The sequence below is a fragment of the Triticum aestivum genome, chromosome 6D (assembly GCF_018294505.1).
Source record: "Triticum aestivum cultivar Chinese Spring chromosome 6D, IWGSC CS RefSeq v2.1, whole genome shotgun sequence".
Lineage (NCBI taxonomy): Eukaryota > Viridiplantae > Streptophyta > Magnoliopsida > Poales > Poaceae > Triticum > Triticum aestivum.
The window spans coordinates 23,036,981-23,058,638 of NC_057811.1; positions in this window are offsets into that span (position 1 = coordinate 23,036,981).

Here is a 21,658-nt window from a genome sequence, read left to right on the forward strand (position 1 = left end):
CGGCATGAAAATGATATGGGAAAAGGAGGACAAAGAAGCAGTAGCGGCGGGTGGGGAACCGGCCTTTAGTGAAATCAAGGGCGAACGCGCCAGAGACTACTTGCGGGCACGTGCAAAGAGGCGTGATGACGGAACTTATTACTTTGAAAACGCACGTGACGCTAAACTGTATGAAGTGATGGTAGAGGCTTCCAAGATCCCTGGAAGGTTCTACAGGAACTCAGGGCCATGTGACATTCTGTCCATTGCTCTGGACACAAAAGAGCCCCCTAGCCGTGCAAGGGGTATAGGTGTTAATGTCCCGCACAAGAGGGCTTTCACACTCAGCAAAGAAGAGAGGCTCGGCATGAAAAAAGCGAGGAGTGAAATGAAGTAGAATGCATTGTTTGAAAAGTTGAAGAAGGAGATTTATCCGGCTGTTCGAAAGGATGTTGAGGAGTCAATGATGATGCAGAAGACTCTAACACTGACAGATAGCCAGCAGATGGGAGGGGAGGTGGGCATGGATGATGATGCTTATTGGGCGACAACACTGCACAAGAGTAGCTATGCATCAGCTGACCCCAGCGACACTGAGACTGCAGCTGCTCGTGATGATGCTATATCTGATCTATCTAGAATGAAAGACAGACTGAAGGGCGTGCTTACACATTATGAAGGTACATTAAAATGTGCAACAGCCTGGGTTTGCCCACCCTTCTTGGAAGATGGCCTCTTCTTGGACAATGTGCCATTGAAGCCGGGCTGTGTGAAGTGCTATGTGACTGAAGTAAAGCCTGGATTCAATGAATTTGCCCTGAAGAATGTCCTAGGAGACTTCCATGAGCAAAGGAATTTGGGAGAAACACTGTTACATCACATCCAGTGGCCACGAAAGGAAATAGAGTTCATCGATGAGATTCTTGAAGCCCCGCCAAGAGCAACCACTGTCGCCCCTCAACCGGTGACGCTCTCCTTGCCAGAGCAGCTCTCGCGGGCTGATGCATCAACCTGTGATCAGCCAGACCGACTTTGTGGCGTACAGGCCATGTCATCCTCCGCCTCAAAGCTGCCAGTGGCAAGGCCTACAACTGCTGATGACGCACCACCGGTTCAGATGCCGGCCACTGAAGCAGCGGGGGGAGACCCAGCTGCAGCACATGCTCAGCAGACCAACCTGACTGCTAAGCAGTCTGATGCTTCGGAACTGCCTGCTAAGCAGTCTGTAGGTCCAGAACCGACTGCTCATCAGTCCGTCGGTCCGCAGGCGCGTGATCAGCATACCAATGCGTCAGCACTTCCTGCTCAGCAAACCAACGCATTGGCATGGCCTCCTCAGCACACCGACAAGTTGGCATCACCTTCACAGAAACCCAGCATAGCTTCAACGCATGGTCAACAGTCCGATGCCTCTGCTCCTACAGCCCAGCAGTCTGTCACAGCAGCACCGCCAGCTTAGCGGTCCGGCATAGATAAACCGTCTGCTAAGCAGTCCATCCAAGCTTCACCGTCTGCTCGGCAGTCTACCATGCAGGCAACCAGACGTCCTGCCAGAAATGCTTCAAGTACTAAGAAGGAAGTGGCCAAAAAGGCTACACCCACGACCACGAGGAAGCGCACCTAGAGAGTGAAGAGGAAAGAGAACATTGCCTCTTACTTAAAGCACTCATCACCCAGAACCAAATTAACAGCAGCTTGTTCAAATTGGGGAGTAATATTATTTCTGACGCCATGGATGATGAAGAAGTAGAATTGTTGCTTGCTAAAAGTAAAGCAGGCGTACTTCAAGCACGCTATTACGTCCATGGCCAGCCATTTCTTGTTGGCGAATACTTTGATGAGTGCAACTCCAGCTGCCACGAGTTACATGAATATTGCATGGATCAAATGTCAGCAGGTCGTCATGCTTTGCTAGTCCACTACAATAGAGATCATTTCCGACACGATGCTAGTTCCATCAATGTGAGTTTCGAGGACTTACATCTCTTCTTCAACTTCAACGTGCTCGATGTCACTCTTGTTAGATGCCTGATTTTGTAAGTACTTAACAAACTCTGATCAACTTCTCCATACAAGGTTGTAAATGATAAACAGCTAACTACATTTTATTCCTCTCAGGGGATTGAACGCGCAGAGAAGACAAAGTGAGAGTGTGTATTTCATAGATCCTGCATTAGCAAATGGCACAACATTACATGAAAAGGACCGACGGGACTGGGCCGTTAACACGGTCGTCCGTATCTTCGAAAACACGGCCCATGCAGAATCATTTCTCTGGCCATATCATGAACGGTAAGTCAAGTAAACAACCACACATACACTGATTGTATTTTATATTTCGACATCATTCGTAAGTTCATGGCTTTCTTAATTTGTAGCAATCACTGGATATTGGTATTCATTGTTCCAAACAAGAACACAGTTTACTACATCGATTCTCTCAGAGAGTCAACAAACACTCAGGATCTGACGCATCTTCAGCAATTCTTGGATAGGTATTGAATTCTATAATGTTGAAAGTAATTTGCATTCATAACTGGTTCAATAATTGATGTTGTCAAAATTCATCATCATTTGCAATGTGCTCGCATTTGTGGGAAACTAAAACAGGGAACCTGTTCAAGAGGAAACTACCTCTGCAGCACGAGATCGTTTCTCCGGTAACACACCGAAATCCATTATTTTCGGAAAATTTATCCAACAGTCTGCAAATACCTTTCCTCGCGCTAGTCAAATGTTCAAGCTTCTAAATAAACCTCTTTCTATTTTGTCCAAAGAAAAAAATATACATCTAACACCGGTTAGGTTGTTCCTAACAGGACAAATACATGACTAATTTTGTACACAAAAATTCAGTGTCCTCGGCAAGAAGCAGGGACCAACCTTTGTGGATACTATGTTTGTAGACACACGATCTCCATCTGCAAATCTGTTGATAGTTGTGACAATCCTCGCGAATTAGTACTAGTAAGTCTATCTTAATTAATATCTTCTACTCAACTCATATGGCACATTCTGATCTTAAAAATACTGCAGCTCATCTTAAAACCGAGGACCCCAGAACCGCTCCCGGCTGGTGAATTGCTGATGGTTCGGAGATTTATCAGCGACTTCTTCCTGGATCACTATATCAATCCCACTGGTGATGATGAAGATTTCAGCATGGTTTCTCTTGAAACATTGAGTAAGAGTTAGCCACTAAACATATAACACATGGATCCATTGTTTTCCATCTGATGAGGTCTTCGTATTTCGTACACTATGATTAATTATGTAATGCATGTATGTGTGGACAAATCATTGGAATTTAGCTACCATATGTTCAATTGCAATTGTTGCGAAATCTGATGAATGTTCTTCTTGTGGACACTATTTTTTCAATTGAATATTGTGGCGAATTTGCTTTTTGCGTGCCGATTCAAAATGGCATATTTTTGTTTACTTGTTCAATTGAATATTGTGGAGAAATTGCTTTTTGCATGCCGATTCAAAATGGGATATTTTTGTTTTAACCTGGCAATTGCTCCGCACATGGTTCAACTAAATAAGTGTGTGTGATCCACATCGGAAAGCATACGTCAATCGTAGCGGAACCGTCGGTGATACACAACAGATCACAAACGATTTGCAGCGCTACTACGTGTGTGTAGGTTCTCCGGAACCCTTTGTGATATCGTTGTTGGAAATATGCCCTAGAGGCAATAATAAATAGGTTATTATTATATTTCCTTGTTCATGATAATCGTTTATTATCCATGCTAGAATTGTATTGATAGGAAACTCAGATACATGTGTGGATACATAGACAACACCATGTCCCTAGTAAGCCTCTAGTTGACTAGCTCGTTGATCAATAGATGGTTACGGTTTCTTGACCATGGACATTGGATGTCGTTGATAACGGGATCACATCATTAGGAGAATGATGTGATGGACGAGACCCAATCCTAAGCCTAGCACAAGATCGTGTAGTTCGTTTGCTCAAAGTTTTTCTAATGTCAAGTGTCAGTTCCTTAGACCATGAGATTGTGCAACTCCCGGATACCGTAGGAATGCTTTGGGTGTACAAAACGTCACAACATAACTGGGTGGCTATAAAGGTGCACTACAGGTATCTCCGAAAGTGTCTATTGTGTTGGCACGAATCGAGACTGGAATTTGTCACTCCGTGTAAACGGAGAGGTATCTCTGGGCCCACTCGGTAGGACATCATCATAATGTGCACAATGTGACCAAGGAGTTGATCATGGGATGATGTGTTACGGAACGAGTAAAGAGACTTTCCGGTAACGAGATTGAACAAGGTATCAGGATACCGACGATCGAATCTCGGGCAAGTAACATACCGGTAGACAAAGGGAATTGTATACGGGATTGATTGAATCCTCGACATCGTGGTTCATCCGATGAGATCATCGAGGAGCATGTGGGAGCCAACATGGGTATCCAGATCCCGCTGTTGGTTATTGACCGGAGAGTCGTCTCGGTCATGTCTGCCTGTCTCCCGAACCCGTAGGGTCTACACACTTAAGGTTCGGTGACGCTAGGGTTATAGAGATATTAGTATGCGGTAACCTGAAAGTTGTTCAGAGTCCCGGATGAGATCTCGGACGTCACGAGGAGTTCCGGAATGGTCCAGAGGTAAAGATTTATATATGGGAAGTCTTATTTTGGTCGCCGGAAAAGTTTCGCACTTTATCGGTATTGTACCGGGAGTGCCGAAAGGGGTCCGGGGGTCCACCAAGGGGGTCCACCAGCCCCGGGGGGGCACATGGGCTGTAGGGGGTGCGCCTTGGCCTATATGGGCCAAGGGCACCAGCCCCAAGAGGCCCATGCGCCAAGAGATAAGAAAAAGGCAGAGTCCTAAAGGGGGAAGGCACCTCTGAGGTGCCTTGGGGAGGAAGGACTCCTCCCTGGCCGCACCCTTCCTTGGAGGAAGGGCCAAGGCTGAGCCCCCCCCCCCCTCTCCCTTGGCCCTATATATAGTGGGGGGGAGGGAGGGCAGCAAAATCCAAGCCCTGGCGCCTCCCTCTCCCTCCCGTGACACCTCTTCCTCCCCGCTTGCGCTTGGCGAAGCCCTGCCGGGATCCCGCTACTTCCACCACCACGCCGTCGTGCTGCTGGATCTCCATCAACCTCTCCTCCCCCCTTGCTGGATCAAGAAGGAGGAGACGTCGCTGCTCCGTACGTGTGTTGAACGCGGAGGTGCCGTCCGTTCGGCGCTAGGATCATCGGTGATTTGGATCACGACGAGTACGACTCCATCAACCCTGTTCTCTTGAACGCTTCCGCTCGCGATCTACAAGGGTATGTAGATGCACTCCTTCCCTCTCTTTGCTAGTAAAATCCATAGATTGATCTTGGTGATGCGTAGAAAATTTTGAATTTCTGCTACGTTCCCCAACAGTGGCATCATGAGCTAGGTCTATGCGTAGTTTCTATGCACGAGTAGAACACAAAGCAGTTGTGGGCGTAGATGTTGCCAATTCTTCTTGCCGCTACTAGTCTTATCTTGTTTCGGCGGCATTGTGGGATGAAGCGGCCCGGACCGACCTTATACGTACACTTACGTGAGACAGGTTCCACCGACTGACATGCACTAGTTGCATAAGGTGGCTAGCGGGTGTCTGTCTCTCCCACTTTAGTCAAAACGGATTCGATGAAAAGGGTCCTTATGAAGGGTAAATAGAAATTGGCATATCACGTTGTGGTTTTACGTAGGTAAGAAACGTTCTTGCTAGAAACCTATAGAAGCCACGTAAAAACTTGCAACAACAATTAGAGGACGTCTAACTTGTTTTTGCAGCATGTGCTATGTGATGTGATATGGCCAGAAGATATGATGAATGATATATGTGATGTATGAGATTGATCATATTCTTGTAATAGGGATCACGACTTGCATGTCGATGAGTATGACAACCGGCAGGAGCCATAGGAGTTGTCTTTATTTTTTGCATGACCTGCGTGTCATTGAATAACGCCATGTAAATTACTTTACTTTATTGCTAAGCGCGTTAGCCATAGAAGTAGAAGTAATCGTTGGCGTGACAACTTCATGAAGACACGATGATGGAGATCATGGTGTCATGCCGGTGACGAAGATGATCATGGTGCCCCGAAGATGGAGATCAAAGGAGCAAAATGATATTGGCCATATCATGTCACTATTTGATTGCATGTGATGTTTATCATGTTATGCATCTTATTTGCTTAGAACGACGGTAGCGTAAATAAGATGATCCCTCACTAAAATTTCAAGAGACGTGTTCCCCCTAACTGTGCACCGTTGCGAAGGTTCGTTGTTTCGAAGCACCACGTGATGATCGGGTGTGATAGATTCTAACGTTCGAATACAACGGGTGTTGACGAGCCTAGCATGTAAAGACATGGCCTCGGAACACATGCGAAACACTTAGGTTGACTTGACGAGCCTAGCATGTACAGACATGGCCTCGGAACACAAGAGATCGAAAGGTCGAACATGAGTCGTATAGTAGATGCGATCAACATGGAGATGTTCACCGATGATGACTAGTCCGTCTCACGTGATGATCGGACACGGCCTAGTTTGACTCGGATCATGTATCACTTAGATGACTAGAGGGATGTCTATCTGAGTGGGAGTTCATTAATCAGATGAACTTCATTATCATGAATATAGTCAAAAGGTCTTTGCAAATCATGTCATAGCTTACGCTTTAGTTCTACTGTTTAAGATATGTTCCTAGAGAAAATTTAGTTGAAAGTTGATAGTAGCAATTATGCGGACTGGGTCCGCGAACTGAGGATTGTCCTCATTGCTGCACAGAAGGCTTATGTCCTTAATGCACCGCTCAGTGTGCTGAACCTCAGCGTCGTCTGTAGATGTTGCGAAACATCTGACATACACGTTTTGATGACTACGTGGTAGTTCAGTGCGTAATGCTAACGGTTTAGAATTGTGGCACCAAAGACATTTTTGAAACGTCGCAGAACATGTGAGATGTTCCGAAGACTGAAATTGGGATTTCAGACTAAAGCCCACGTCAAGAGGTATGAGACCTCTAACAAGTTTCTTAAGCCTGCAGACTAAGGGAGAAAAGCTCAATCGTTGAGCATGTGCTCAGATTGTCTGAGTACTACAATCGCTTGAATCGAGTGGGAGTTAATCTTCCAGATGAGATAGTGATGGTTCTCCATAGTCACTGCCACCAAGCTATTAGAGTTTCGTGATGAACTATAAATATCAAGGATAGATGATGATCCTTGAGCAACTCGCGATGTTTGACACCGCGAGAGTAGAAATCAAGAAGGAGCATCAATTGTTGATGGTTAGTAAAACCACTAGTTTCAAGAAGGGTAAGGGCAAAAGGGATACTTCATGAAACAGCAAATCATTTGCTGCTCTAGTGAAGAATCCCAAGGTTGAACCCAAACCCGAGACTAAGTGCTTCTGTAATGAGGGGAACGGTCACTGAAGCAGTACTACCGTAGATACTTTGTAGATGAGAAGGCAGGCAAGGTCGACAGAAGTATATTGGATATACATTATATGAATGTGTACTTTACTAGCACTCCTAGCAGCACCAGGGTATTAGATATCGATTCGGTTGCTAAGTGTTAGTAGCTCGAAATAAAAGTTGCGGAATAAACGGAGACTAGCTAAAGGTGAGATGACGATATGTGTTGGAAGTGTTTGCAAGGTTGATGTGATCAAGCATCGCATGCTCCCTCTACCATCGAGATTTGGTGTTTGCGTTCAGCATGATTGGATTGTGTTTATCGCAATATGGTTATTCATTTAAGGAGAATAATGGTTACTCTGTTTATTTGAATAATACCTTCAATGGTCTTGCACCTAAAAATAAATGGTTCATTGAATCTCGATCGTAGTGATACACATGTTCATGCCAAAAGTAATGATAGTACCACATACTTGTGGCCCTGCTATTTGAGTCATATTGGGATAAAACGCATGAAGAAGCTCCATGTAGATGGATCTTTGGACTCACTCGTTTTTGAAAAGATTGAGACATGCAAACCATGTCTATTGGTATATATGCATGAAGAAACTCCATGCAGATGGATCGTTTGGACTCACTTGATTTTGAATCACTTGAGACATGCAAATCATACCACATGGGCAAGATGACTGAAAGGCCTCGTTTTCAGTAAGATGGAACAAGAGAGCAATTTATTGGAAGTAATACATTTTGATGTATGCAGTCCAATGAATGCTGAAGGCATGCAGTGGATATCGTTATGTTCTTACTTCACAGATGATTTGAGTAGATACTGAGAATATTTACTTGATGAAACACAAGTCTGAATTATTGAAAGGTTCAAGTAATTTCAGAGTGAAGTTGAAGATCGTCGTGACAAGAGGATAAAATGTCTATGATATGATCATAGAGATATCTGAGTTACGAGTTTGGCACACAATTAAGACATTGTGGAAAGTGTTTCACAATTAATACCGCCTGGAACACCATAGTGTGATGGTGTGTCCGAACATCATAACTGCACCCTATTGGATATGGTGCATACCATGATGTTTCTTATCGAATTACCACTATCGTTTATGGGTTAGGCATTAGAGACAACCGCATTCACTTTAAATAGGGCACCACGCAATTCCGTTGAGACGACACCGTTTAGAGAAACCTAAGTTGTCGTTTCTTAAAAGTTTGGGGTTGCGACGCTTATGTGAAAAAGTTTTAGGCTGATAAGCTCGAACCCAAAGCGGATAAATGCATCTTCATAGAATACCCAAAACAGTTGGGTGTACCTCCTATTTCAGATCTGGAAGCAAAAGTAATTGCTTCTAGAAACGGGTCCTTTCTCGAGGAAAAGTTTCTCTCGAAAGAATTGAGTGGGAGGATGGTGGAGACTTGATAAGGTTATTCAACCGTCACTTCAACTAGTGTGTAGCAGGGCACAGGAAGTTGTTCCTGTGGCACCTACACCAATTGAAGTGGAAGCTTATGATAGTGATCATGAAACTTCGGATCAAGTCACTACCAAACCTCGTAGGACGACGAGGATGCGTACTACTTCAGAGTGGTACGTGATCCTGTCTTGGAAGTCATGTTGCTAGACAACAATGAACCTACGAGCTATGGAGAAGCGATGGTGGGCCCATATTCCGACAAATGGTTAGAAGCCATGAAATCCGAGATAAATGGATCTTTAAGAAGAAGACGGACATGGACGGTAATGTTACCGTCTATGAAGCTCGACTTGTGGCAAAGAGTAATTCCACAAGTTCAAGGAGTTGACTACGATGAGATTTTCTCATCCATAGCGATGCTTAAGTCCGTCGGAATCATGTTAGCATTAGCTGCATTTATGAAATCTGGCAGATGGATGTCAAAACAAGTTTCCTTACAAGTTTTCGTAAGGAAATGTTGTATGTGATACAATCAGATAGGTTTTGTCGATCCTAAGGATGCTAAAAGGTATGCTAGCTCCAGCGATCCTTCCATGGATTAGAGCAAGCATCTCGGAGTCAGAATATACGCTTTGATGGAGTGATCAAAGTTTTTTTTGGGTTTATACAAAGTTTGTTAGAAACTTGTATTTACAATAAAGTGAGTGGGAGCGCTGCAACATTTCTGATAAGTATATGTGAATGACATATTGTTGATCCGAAATGATGTAAAATTTCTGGAAAGCATAAAGGGTTGTTTGAAAGGAGTTTTTCAAAGGAAGACCTGGATAAAAGCTGCTTACAGATTGGGCATCAAGATCTATAGAGATAGATCAAGACGCCCGATGATACTTTCAAAGAACGCACACCTTGACATGATTTTGAAAGAGTTCAAAATAGATCAGCAAAGAAGGAGTTCTTGGCTGTGTTACAAGGTGTGAGTATTGAGTAACACTCAAGACCTGACCACAGCAGAAGAGAGAGAAAGGACAAAGGTCGTCCCCTATGCTTTAGACGTAGGCTCTACAGTATGCTATGCTGTGTACCGCACATGTAGTGTGCCTTGCCATGAGTTGGTCAAGAGGGTACAATAGTGATCCGGGAAAGGATCACATGACAGCGGTCGAACTTATCCTTAGTACCTAGTGGACTAAGGAATTTTCTCGATTATGGAGGTGAAAGGGAGTTCGTCGTAAAGGGTTACGTCGATGCGAACTTTGACACTAATCCGGATGACTCTGAGTAGTAAACCGGATTCGTATAGTAGAGCAATTATTTGAAATGGCTCCAAATAGCGCGTGGTAGCATCCACAAGATGACATAGATATTCGTAAAGCACACACGGATCTGAAAGGTTCAGACCTGTTGACTAAATAACCTCTCTCACAAGCATAACATGATCAAACCAGGACACATTGAGTGGTAATCACATAGTGATGTGAACTAGATTGTTGACTCTAGTAAACTCTTTGGATGTTGGACACATGGTGATGTGACCTATGAGTGTTAATCACATGGTGATGTGGACTAGATTATTGACTCTAGTGCAAGTGGGAGACTGTTGGAAATATGCCCTAGAGGCAATAATAAATAGGTTATTATTATATTTCCTTGTTCATGATAATCGTTTATTATCCATGCTAGAATTGTATTGATAGGAAACTCAGATACATGTGTGGATACATAGACAACACCATGTCCCTAGTAAGCCTCTAGTTGACTAGCTCGTTGATCCATAGATGGTTACGGTTTCTTGACCATGGACATTGGATGTCGTTGATAACGGGATCACATCATTAGGAGAATGATGTGATGGACGAGACCCAATCCTAAGCCTAGCACAAGATCGTGTAGTTCGTTTGCTCAAAGTTTTTGTAATGTCAAGTGTCAGTTCCTTAGACCATGAGATTGTGCAACTCCCGGATACCGTAGGAATGCTTTGGGTGTACCAAACGTCACAACGTAACTGGGTGGCTATAAAGGTGCACTACAGGTATCTCCGAAAGTGTCTGTTGTGTTGGCACGAATCGAGACTGGAATTTGTCACTCCGTGTAAACGGAGAGGTATCTCTGGGCCCACTCGGTAGGACATCATCATAATGTGCACAATGTGACCAAGGAGTTGATCATGGGATGATGTGTTACGGAACGAGTAAAGAGACTTTCCGGTAACGAGATTGAACAAGGTATCAGGATACCGACGATCGAATCTCGGGCAAGTAACATACCGGTAGACAAAGGGAATTGTATACGGGATTGATTGAATCCTCGACATCGTGGTTCATCCGATGAGATCATCGAGGAGCATGTGGGAGCCAACATGGGTATCCAGATCCCGCTGTTGGTTATTGACCGGAGAGTCGTCTCGGTCATGTCTGCCTGTCTCCCGAACCCGTAGGGTCTACACACTTAAGGTTCGGTGACGCTAGGGTTATAGAGATATTAGTATGCGGTAACCCGAAAGTTGTTCAGAGTCCCGGATGAGATCCCGGACGTCACGAGGAGTTCCGGAATGGTCCAGAGGTAAAGATTTATATATGGGAAGTCTTATTTTGGTCGCCGGAAAAGTTTCGCACTTTATCGGTATTGTACCGGGAGTGCCGAAAGGGGTCCGGGGGTCCACCAGCCCCGGGGGGGCACATGGGCTGTAGGGGGTGCGCCTTGGCCTATATGGGCCAAGGGCACCAGCCCCAAGAGGCCCATGCGCCAAGAGATAAGAAAAAGGCAGAGTCCTAAAGGGGGAAGGCACCTCTGAGGTGCCTTGGGGAGGAAGGACTCCTCCCTGGCCGCACCCTTCCTTGGAGGAAGGGCCAAGGCTGAGCCCCCCCCCCTCTCCCTTGGCCCTATATATAGTGGGGGGAAGGGAGGGCAGCAAAATCCAAGCCCTGGCGCCTCCCTCTCCCTCCCGTGACACCTCTTCCTCCCCGCTTGCGCTTGGCGAAGCCCTGCCGGGATCCTGCTACTTCCACCACCACGCCGTCGTGCTGCTGGATCTCCATCAACCTCTCCTCCCCCCTTGCTGGATCAACAAGGAGGAGACGTCGCTGCTCCGTACGTGTGTTGAACGCGAAGGTGCCGTCCGTTCGGCGCTAGGATCATCGGTGATTTGGATCACGACGAGTACGACTCCATCAACCCCGTTCTCTTGAACGCTTCCGCTCGCGATCTACAAGGGTATGTAGATGCACTCCTTCCCTCTCGTTGCTAGTAAACTCCACAGATTGATCTTGGTGATGCGTAGAAAATTTTGAATTTCTGCTACGTTCCCCAACAATCGTGTTATCGCACACGAGAACTGCGAGTAAACCGTGCCCAATACAAAATACAATCCCAGTCATATTTTTTTCAGGAAACGTGTGGGTTCCCAAACAAAAAGCACACGTCACTCTTGCGGCAACCGTCGGTGATACCTAACAAATCACAAACGGTCTGCAGCACTTGTATATGTGCGAAGGGGCTCCTGAACCGTTTGTGATAGAACATTATCGCAGACGGTAATTGTTGGAGAACGTTTGCGATGGAGTCTAGCATGGCAGACGGGTTACGCAGAAAACTCGTGTGCGATAGGGCACAAATCGCACACAGTTCATATGTTGGCATGTGTGCCTTACATACTGTTTCCCAAACGGTTCGTTACGACAGACCATATGGTTTCACTCCGTCATTAGAAACGCTTAATCACCGATACCACACGTGGGAAAGAATTTAGTGTGTGCTGCATCACACACGATTACATTTTGGAAGGCCTCTGGATCACTGTTCCATATCCCCGACGGTTTCTGGGTCATGTGGGAACGACCCCCTATCGCACACACTCACATGGCGACGGTTCCGAAGGCCGTCGCGGAAAGGGGTTAAAATCCGTTTGTTTAGGACCGACGCGCACCAGTGAGGATCAATCTCTGCATCATTGTTATTGCTAGGTTGAGCATCAACATGAACATCATCATTATCACTAGGTTCATGTTCATTACCAGATTGTGTTTCAGCATCAGAAATAGAAATATCATTGGGATTCTCAGGTGTGTCAACAACAGGTTCATTGGAAGCATGCAAAGTCCTATCATTTTTCTTTTTCTTCTTCTTAGAAGGACTAGGTGCATCAACATTAGTTCTTTGAGAATCTTGCTCAACTCTCTTAGGGTGGCCCTCAGGATACAAAGGTTCCTGAGTCATTCTACCCCCTCTAGTCATAACTCTAACATCATTATCATTTTCTTATTATTTAATTCACTGAGCAAATCATCTTGTGCTTTAAGCACTTGTTCTACCTAAGTGGTAACCATAGAAGCATATTTACTAATAAGTTTAAGGTCACCATTAACTCTAGACATATAATCACTCAAGTGTTCAACCATATAAGCATTACGTTTCAATTGTCTACCAACATAAGCATTGACGTTTTCTTGTTTAACAATAAAATTATCAAACTCATCCAAGCATTGGCTAGCAGACTTCTTACGAGGAATATCACCTTCATCAAATCTATAGAGAGAATTTACCTTTACTACCTGTGTCGGGTTATTAAGACCATGTATTTCTTCAATAGGTGGTAAATTCTTAACATCTTCAGCTTTAATACCCTTTTCTTTCATAGATTTCTTTGCCTCTTGCATATCTTCAGGACTGAGAAATAGAATACCCCTTTTCTTCGGAGTTGGCTTAGGAGTTGGTTCAGGAAGTGTTTAGTCATTATCATTACTCAATATATTATTCAATAGCACTTCAACTTGCTCAACAGTTCTTTCCCTGAAAACACAACCAGCACAACTATCCAGGTGGTCTCTGGAAGCATCGGTTAGTCCATTATAAAAAATATCAAGTATTTCATTTTTCTTGAGAGGATGATCAGGCAAAGCATTAAGTAATCGGAGAAGCCTCCCCCAAGCTTGTGGGAGACTCTCTTCTTCAATTTGCACAAAATTATATATTTCCCTTAAGGTAGCTTGTTTCTTATGAGCAGAGAAATATTTAGCAGAGAAGTAATAAATCATATCCTGAGGACTACGCACACAACCAGGAGCAAGAGAATTAAACCATGTTTTAGCATCACCCTTTAATGAGAACGGAAATAACTTAAGGATATAGTAGTCACAATTTTTTTCCTCATGAGTGGATAGGGTGGCTATAGCATTCAATTTAGTAAGATGTGCCACAACAGTTTCAGATTCATAGCCATAAAAAGGATCAGATTCAACCAAAGTAATTAACTCAGGATCGACAGAAAAATCATAATCCTTATGAGAAATACAGATAGGTGAAGTAGCAAAAGCAGGGTCATATTTCATTCTAGCATTCAAAGACTTTTCTTTCAGCTTAGCTAACAGTTTCTTAAGATCATATCTATCTTTGCAAGCAAAAAGGTCTCTAGCAGTTTCTTCATCCATAACATAACCCTCAGGCACGTCAGGCAATTCATATCTAGGGGGAGAATCTTCATCATCACTTTCATCAATATTATCTGTTTCAATTATTTCAGTCTCTCTAACCCTAGCAAGTTGTTCATCAAGAAATTCACCTGATGGCACAGTATTATCAAGCATAGAAGTAGTTTCATCATAAGCATCATGCATAGCAGAAGTGGCATCATCAATAACATGCGACATATCAGAATCAATAACAGGTGTAGTTGTCACAAATTTACTCATAACAGAAGGTGAATCAAGTGCAGAGCTAGATGGCAGTTCCTTACCTCCGCTCGTAGTTGAGGGAAAAATCTTGGTTCTTTCATCTTTCATGTTCCTCATAGTGATCAACAGATATAAATCCCAAGTGACTCAAAGAATAGAGCTATGCTCCCCGGCAACGGCGCCAGAAAATAGTCTTGATAACCCACAAGTATAGGGGATCGCAACAGTTTTCGAGGGTAGAGTATTCAACCCAAATTTATTGATTCGACACAAGGGGAGCCAAACAATATTCTCAAGTATTAGCAGTTGAGTTGTCAATTCAACCACACCTAAAAGACTTAATATCTGCAGCAAAGTATTTAGTAGCAAAGTAGTGTGGAAGTAACGGTAACGGTGGCAAAAGTAACAGTAGCAGTTTTTGTAGCAATCGTAACAGTGGCAACGGAAAAGTAACTAAGCAAAGATCAATATGTGAAAAGTTCATAGGCAATGGATCAATGATGGATAATTATGTCGGATGCGATTCCTCATGCAACAGTTATAACATAGGGTGACACAGAACTAGCTCCAGTTCATCAATGTAATGTAGGCATGTATTCTGAATATAGTCATACTTGCTTATGGAAAAGAACTTGCATGACATCTTTTGTCCTACCCTCCCGTGGCAGCGGGGTCCTATTGGAAACTAAGAGATATTAAGGCCTCCTTTTAATAGAGTACCGGACCAAAGCATTAACACTTGGTGAATACATGAACTCCTCAAACTACGGTCATCACCGGGAGTGGTCCCAATTATTGTCACTTCGGGGCTGCCGGATCATAACACATAGTAGGTGACTATTGACTTGCAAAATAGGATCAAGAACTCACATATATTCATGAAAACATAATAGGTTCAGATCTGAAATCATGGCACTCGGGCCCTAGTGACAAGCATTAAGCATAGCACAGTCATAGCAACATCAATCTTAGAACATAATGGTTACTAGGGATCAAACCCTAACAAAACTAACTCGATTACATGGTAAATCTCATCCAACCCATCACCGTCCAGCAAGCCTACGATGGGATTACTCACGCACGACGGTGAGCATCATGAAATTGGTGATGGAGGATGGTTGATGATGATGATGGCGACGGATTCCCCTCTCTGGAGCCCCGAACGGACTCCAGATCAGCCCTCCCGAGGAAGACTAGGGCTTGGCGGTGGCTCCGTATCGTAAAACACAATGAATCCTTCTCTCTGATTTTTTTCTCCCCAAAAGTGAATATATGGAGTTGGGCTTGAGGCCCGTGGAGTCCCGGGGGCCCACGAGGCAGGGGGCGCGCCCCAAGGGGCGACCTGCACCCTCGTGGATAGGGTGTGGGCCCCTAATGCTGACTCTTTCGCCAATATTTTTCATTAATTCCAAAACGTGTCTCCGTCGATTTTCAGGTCATTCCGAGAACTTCTATTTCTGCACAAAAATAACACCATGGCAGTTCTGCTGAAAACAGTGTCTGTTCGGGTTAGTTCCATTCAGATCATGCAAGTTAGAGTCCAAAACAAGGGCAAAAGTGTTTGGAAAAGTAGATACGTTGGAGATGTATCAGTCTACAAGATTAAGACTCGCTCTGATGGTTCTCTTGAGCATTACAAAGCTCGTCTCGTGGCCCGTGGTTTTCAGCAGGAGCATGGACGCGATTATGATGAGACATTCGCTCATGTGGCTCACATGACCACTGTCCGCACTCTCCTTGTTGTGGCTTCTGTTCGTCATTGGTCTATCTCTCTACTTGATGTCCAGAACGCCTTTCTCAATGGCGAGTTGCGTGAGGAGGTTTATATGCAGCCACCACCGGGGTACTATGCTCCTGATGGTATGGTTTGTAGACTTCGCCGCTCCCTCTATGGTCTTAAACAGGCCCCTCGCGCCTGGTTTGAGCGCTACGCCTCTGTGGTGACTGTCGCTGGTTTCTTGCCCAGTGATCATGATCCTGCGTTATTTGTTGACACGTCTCCTCGTGGTCGGACTCTTCTCCTTCTCTATGTTGATGACATGATCATCACTGGTGACGACTCTGACTACATTGCCTTTGTTAAGGCTCGCCTTCGCGACCAGTTCCTCATGACTGATCTTGGTCCTCTTCGCTACTTTCTTGGGATTGAGATCTCCTCGACCTCTGATGGCTTCTACATATCCCAAGAAGAATATATTCAGGATCTTCTTGCTCGCTGCTCTCGGTGATGAGCGCACCGTTGTGACTCCTATGGAGCTCAACGTTAAGCTTCTTGCCTCTGATGGTGACCCTCTTCCTAATCCCACTCTCTATCGTCACCTCATTGGCAGCCTTGTCTATCTTGCGATTACGCGTCCTGACATCTCCTATCCTATCCACATCCTGAGTCAGTTTGTTTCAGCCCCCACCTCTGTCCACTATAGTCACCTCCTCCGTGTTCTACGATATCTTCGTGGTACGGTTTCTCAGCGCCTTTTCTTTCCCCGCTCCAGCTCCCTTGAGCTCCAGGCCTACTCTGATGCTACATGGGCTAGTGATCCCTCTGATCGACGCTCGCTGTCTGCTTACTGTGTCTTTCTTGGTGGCTCTCTTATTGCCTAGAAGACAAAGAAACAGACCGCAGTTTCTCGCTCGAATATAGAGGCTGAGTTGCGAGCCATGGCTATGTTGACGGCTGAGGTGATCTGGTTACGGTGGTTACTTGAGGATTTTGGTGTGTCTACTACTACCTCGACTCCCTTACTACCTGTGCTATCAGTATTGCGCGTGACCCGGTGAAGCATGAGCTCACCAAGCACATCGGTGTGGATGCCCACTTTGTGCGTGCTGCTGTGCAGGATCAGACTCTCGCTCTCCACTTTGTGCCCTCTGAGTTACAGTTGGCGGACTTCTTCACAAAGGCACAGACTCGAGGGCAGCATGGTTTTCTTCTCTCCAAACTCAGTGTTGTTGATCCACCATGAGTTTGAGGGGGGGTGTTAGATGTGTATAGTCCCTTTTCGGTACATCCCCATTGTATAAGGGGTTTCTTGCACTTTACCACACATGTATATGTAATGGCCTTTGGCCCTCAGTGAATACTAGTTGCTCATTATCCAACAATAATATCAGGCATGAGCACAATAAACTGGGAATATGTGTGCATTCATGAAGATTGATCTCTAGAAAACCAAAGGGCTATAAGTTGAATTCCTAATTGACACCATCAGATCTTGATCAATGAGTGCTATAATTGCAACCTGAGCCACCCTAACACACTTACAGGCCCCAGTTGTATCAACCTTGCACACATCGTCAGGGAGTTCCGCACCGACCACAAGATTGGATCGAAAAGGTCGAGCCCTCAGGGTGGCACTCGATCTGGCTGCCCCGTAGCATATGCCATTTGAGTCCAGCAGGTGGAATTCCGATCTGCGGCCGCCGCACCACAATGGTGGCAACATCAGCTGACGGTGGAGAAGTCGCCGATATCGTGGGCAGGCATGGTAGAGGAGAACTAATCGCTGCTGTGACCGCCGACTACAATGTGCAGAAACAAAAGTAGAAACAATTCCTTTGTCGCGGACAACAATATGATGCGAACTACTCCACAAAAACTGAAGGATCCAACAATATCGCCACAATTTGCATGTCCACGAGAGGACGCAGCAAGGGGATAAGATTAGCGTACCTTGTGGCGGCGAGGAGCAGATCGACAAGTCACCAACGGGCCAATGTGAACCTGGACTTCAAGACCTCCATCCATGGAATTGGGGATCGTCGGCTACGGGGTCTGCGGCAAGGTGAGACGGCATGGTGGGGTTCCGTTAGAAGGTGCCGGGGAACGAAGAGGGTTCCGGGGCTTTCGAGCGAGATGATGGCGGAGGATCGGGGGGGTGAAGGCGTGCGAGAAGGATGGGGACGACGGCTGCGAGCGAGCGAGCAAAAGTCCTAGCCCTCGCTCGGGAGTCTAAAAAAGGGTGAAGCAATTTTTTTTCGTTGAGCGGGTGCTCTATCGCTGATTTATTTTAAATTTCTCTATCCCAGATTTGTTAGAGGTCAAAGCGGAAATGGAAGGTGCACAAGTTAGGATTTAGAATTGATTGTTATGAAACTGGATTGATTGTTAGAAAGGGCAGGGATCGATGATTTAGGAAAGTTAGGATTTGAAATTGATTGCTATGAAACTGGACTTTATTGTTTAATGAGTGATATCTGTTCCTGCCCGTTTGTAATGTGCCTGGTTAGGAAAGTTCGAAAAGGTTAGGAAACTTTTTATTAGAAGGGTGAAAAAACCAATGTGAGAAGATGGTCATGGGAGGTGACGAAAATAAATCAGACAAAAATAAACCGGAACGCAATTATACCAACTATTTCATTAGGAGTAGAGATATAGTAAAAAGGGTTGTGCGCTGCAACTAAAAACAAACATAATCTTCAATGGTCATAACCACATTTTGCTACATCACCGAGATACACTATCACTTTCAATTTCGTCAAAACATGAACATTTTTTAAAAATCTTGAACGATTGAAATCGTGCATATTTTTCAAATTCATGAGCACGTTTACAAATTTTCGAACATTTTTCAAAAATCAAGAACATTTTTTGAATTCATGAACATTTTATACTATTTGCAAACATTTTCTTTTAAAATTGTGAATATTTTTAAACAATTTTATTGAATCGTTGAACATTGCTAGTAACATTTTTGGAAATTGGTGAAACAATTTTTGAAATTCACGATTTTTATTGATTTAAGGAACTTTTTTTGAAATGTATGATCATTTTTTGAATTAGCAAACACTTTATGAATGAATAAACTATTTTGTAAGTCACTTACAATTTTTGAATTTTTAGGATATTTTCCCATTCATATACATTTTTTGAATTGTCGAATGTTTGTTCAATTTCGTTAACATTTTTTAGTACAAGAACTTTTAAAAAATTATGAATTTTTTTATTTCTCAAACATTGGTTTTCAAAATTTGGAACATTTTTTAATAAGCTAACGTTTTTTACAAAATTGTGAACATTTTTTAAATCCACAAACATTTTGTGATTTATTAAACATTTAATTTCAAAATTGTAGTTTTTTAGAATTTTTGGAACTTTTTTTAAGTCCCAAATTATTTAAAGTAGAAAAACAGAAAATGGAAAAGAAAAACAAAAAGAAAAGAATAAAAATTGCAAAAGAGGCGTCCCATAAATGGGCCGGCTCTAACGGGCGCGCTGCATCTTCTCCCGACGCACAGAGTGCAGTATAGTAGGTCGCTACTGCATGGGCCGACCAAGGGGAGCGATTCCCCTGTATAAAATGTTTTTTTATCACTTATAGGTAGCATTGATGGGTAATATTTTGCAACTTTGGGGCAATTTTTGTGGCGTATCGCCAGAAGCAATAGCCCTTTTATTATTAGGTACTAGCAAACATGCTGGTGCGTTGCACCGGAAGAAAGAATGACTTCTCATACACACACCCAACGACATCAGCAAATTTTTTGAAATCATTCACGATGTTGCATGACAAACAACAAGTGGTGTTGTGCAAAAACATAAAGGTGGAGTGTTTTTATTGTGTTTTTAATTTATTAGATAACCAAAATATCTACCTAGTGGCCGCTACCATTTGATGCCTTTGTTGTTGTTCCTCCATTGTGATTAATATTGCATTAGGATGAAAATAGAGAAGTAAATTTTAGTATTCAACGATAACTTGTGCATACGAGCATTATTTTTTTCTTGCTGATATATGTGTTTGCAACTGTAATCTATGTCAAGATTTAATTTTGTTGCAAACATATTAGTAGTTTAGTGTTGCAAACATATTAGCAGTTCAGTGTATGGATCGGTTATTATGCACTGTGCGAAATAGAGAGGATAATCATATACTTGTTGTAACCTTTAGCATATGATAGCTGATTGGAATCAACATCCCCTATGGTGCTAATAATAGCTTTTGTGCAATTTAAATGATATAGGAAGATACATATAATAGTCATTTTCAAAATACCCCTTATAAAGAAGGTATTAATTAAGATTGCATCCTAAATCAAATTTTGGAAATGATCAACATGCAAGATGATAGCATATTTGAAATCTACACATTTTCTGGTAATTTTTCATATATAATATGTTAAATTTCGAGTTAGGATTAAAAAGATATGAATATTTTAAAAATATATTTGAATATACTCAATAAAAAATTAAACAAAAAAGTGCACTCACCTGGGATCAAACCCAAGTCTATCGCGTGGAAGGGTCACACCCTAGCCATTGGGTTGCTGGCATGGTAGTAGCAAATTTGTGGGCCGCTGGCTAATAAACCCTATTCAGTGCAGCAACTTGTAAGCGAAAACGAAATATTTTTACTGACTTAAGGGTGGCATAGTGGGTAATTCGTGGAAACTTTGGAGCAATTTTCATGAAGTACCGCCAGAAACAATAACCCATTTATTATTAAGGTAGAGATAGCAAAAAGGCTCGTGCGTTGCAACGAAAAAAATTCATAACCTTCAATGCTCATGACCACATTTTGCTACATCACAGAGATACACTATCACTCTCAATTTCGTGAAACCATGAACATTTTTTTAAACTCTTGAACATATTTGAAATCATGAACATTTTCAAATTCATGAGCATGTTTACAAATTTTCGAACATTTTTCGAAAATCAAGACATTTTTTGAATCCATGAACATTTTATACTATTTGCAAACAATTTATTTTAAAATTGTGAAAAAACTCAACAATTTTCTTGAAACGGCGAACATTGCTAGAATCGATGTTTTTTTTGAAATTGGTGAAAGAATTTTTGAAATTCATGGTTTTTATTGATCTAAGGAATTTTTTTTAATGTACGATCAGTTTTTTAATCAGCGAACATTTTATGAATGAATAAACTATTTTGTAAGTCACTAACAATTTTTGAATTTTTAGGATATTTTTTCATTCAGAACATTTTTTGAATTGTCGAATGTTTGTCCAATTTCGTTAACATTTTTTTAGTACAATAACTTCTTAAAAAATTATGAATATTTTTATTTCCCAAACATTTGTTTTCAAAATTTGGAACAGTTTTTGAATAAGCTAACATTTTTTTACAAAATCACGAACATTTTTTGAATCCTCAAACATTTATGATTTATTAAAAAGT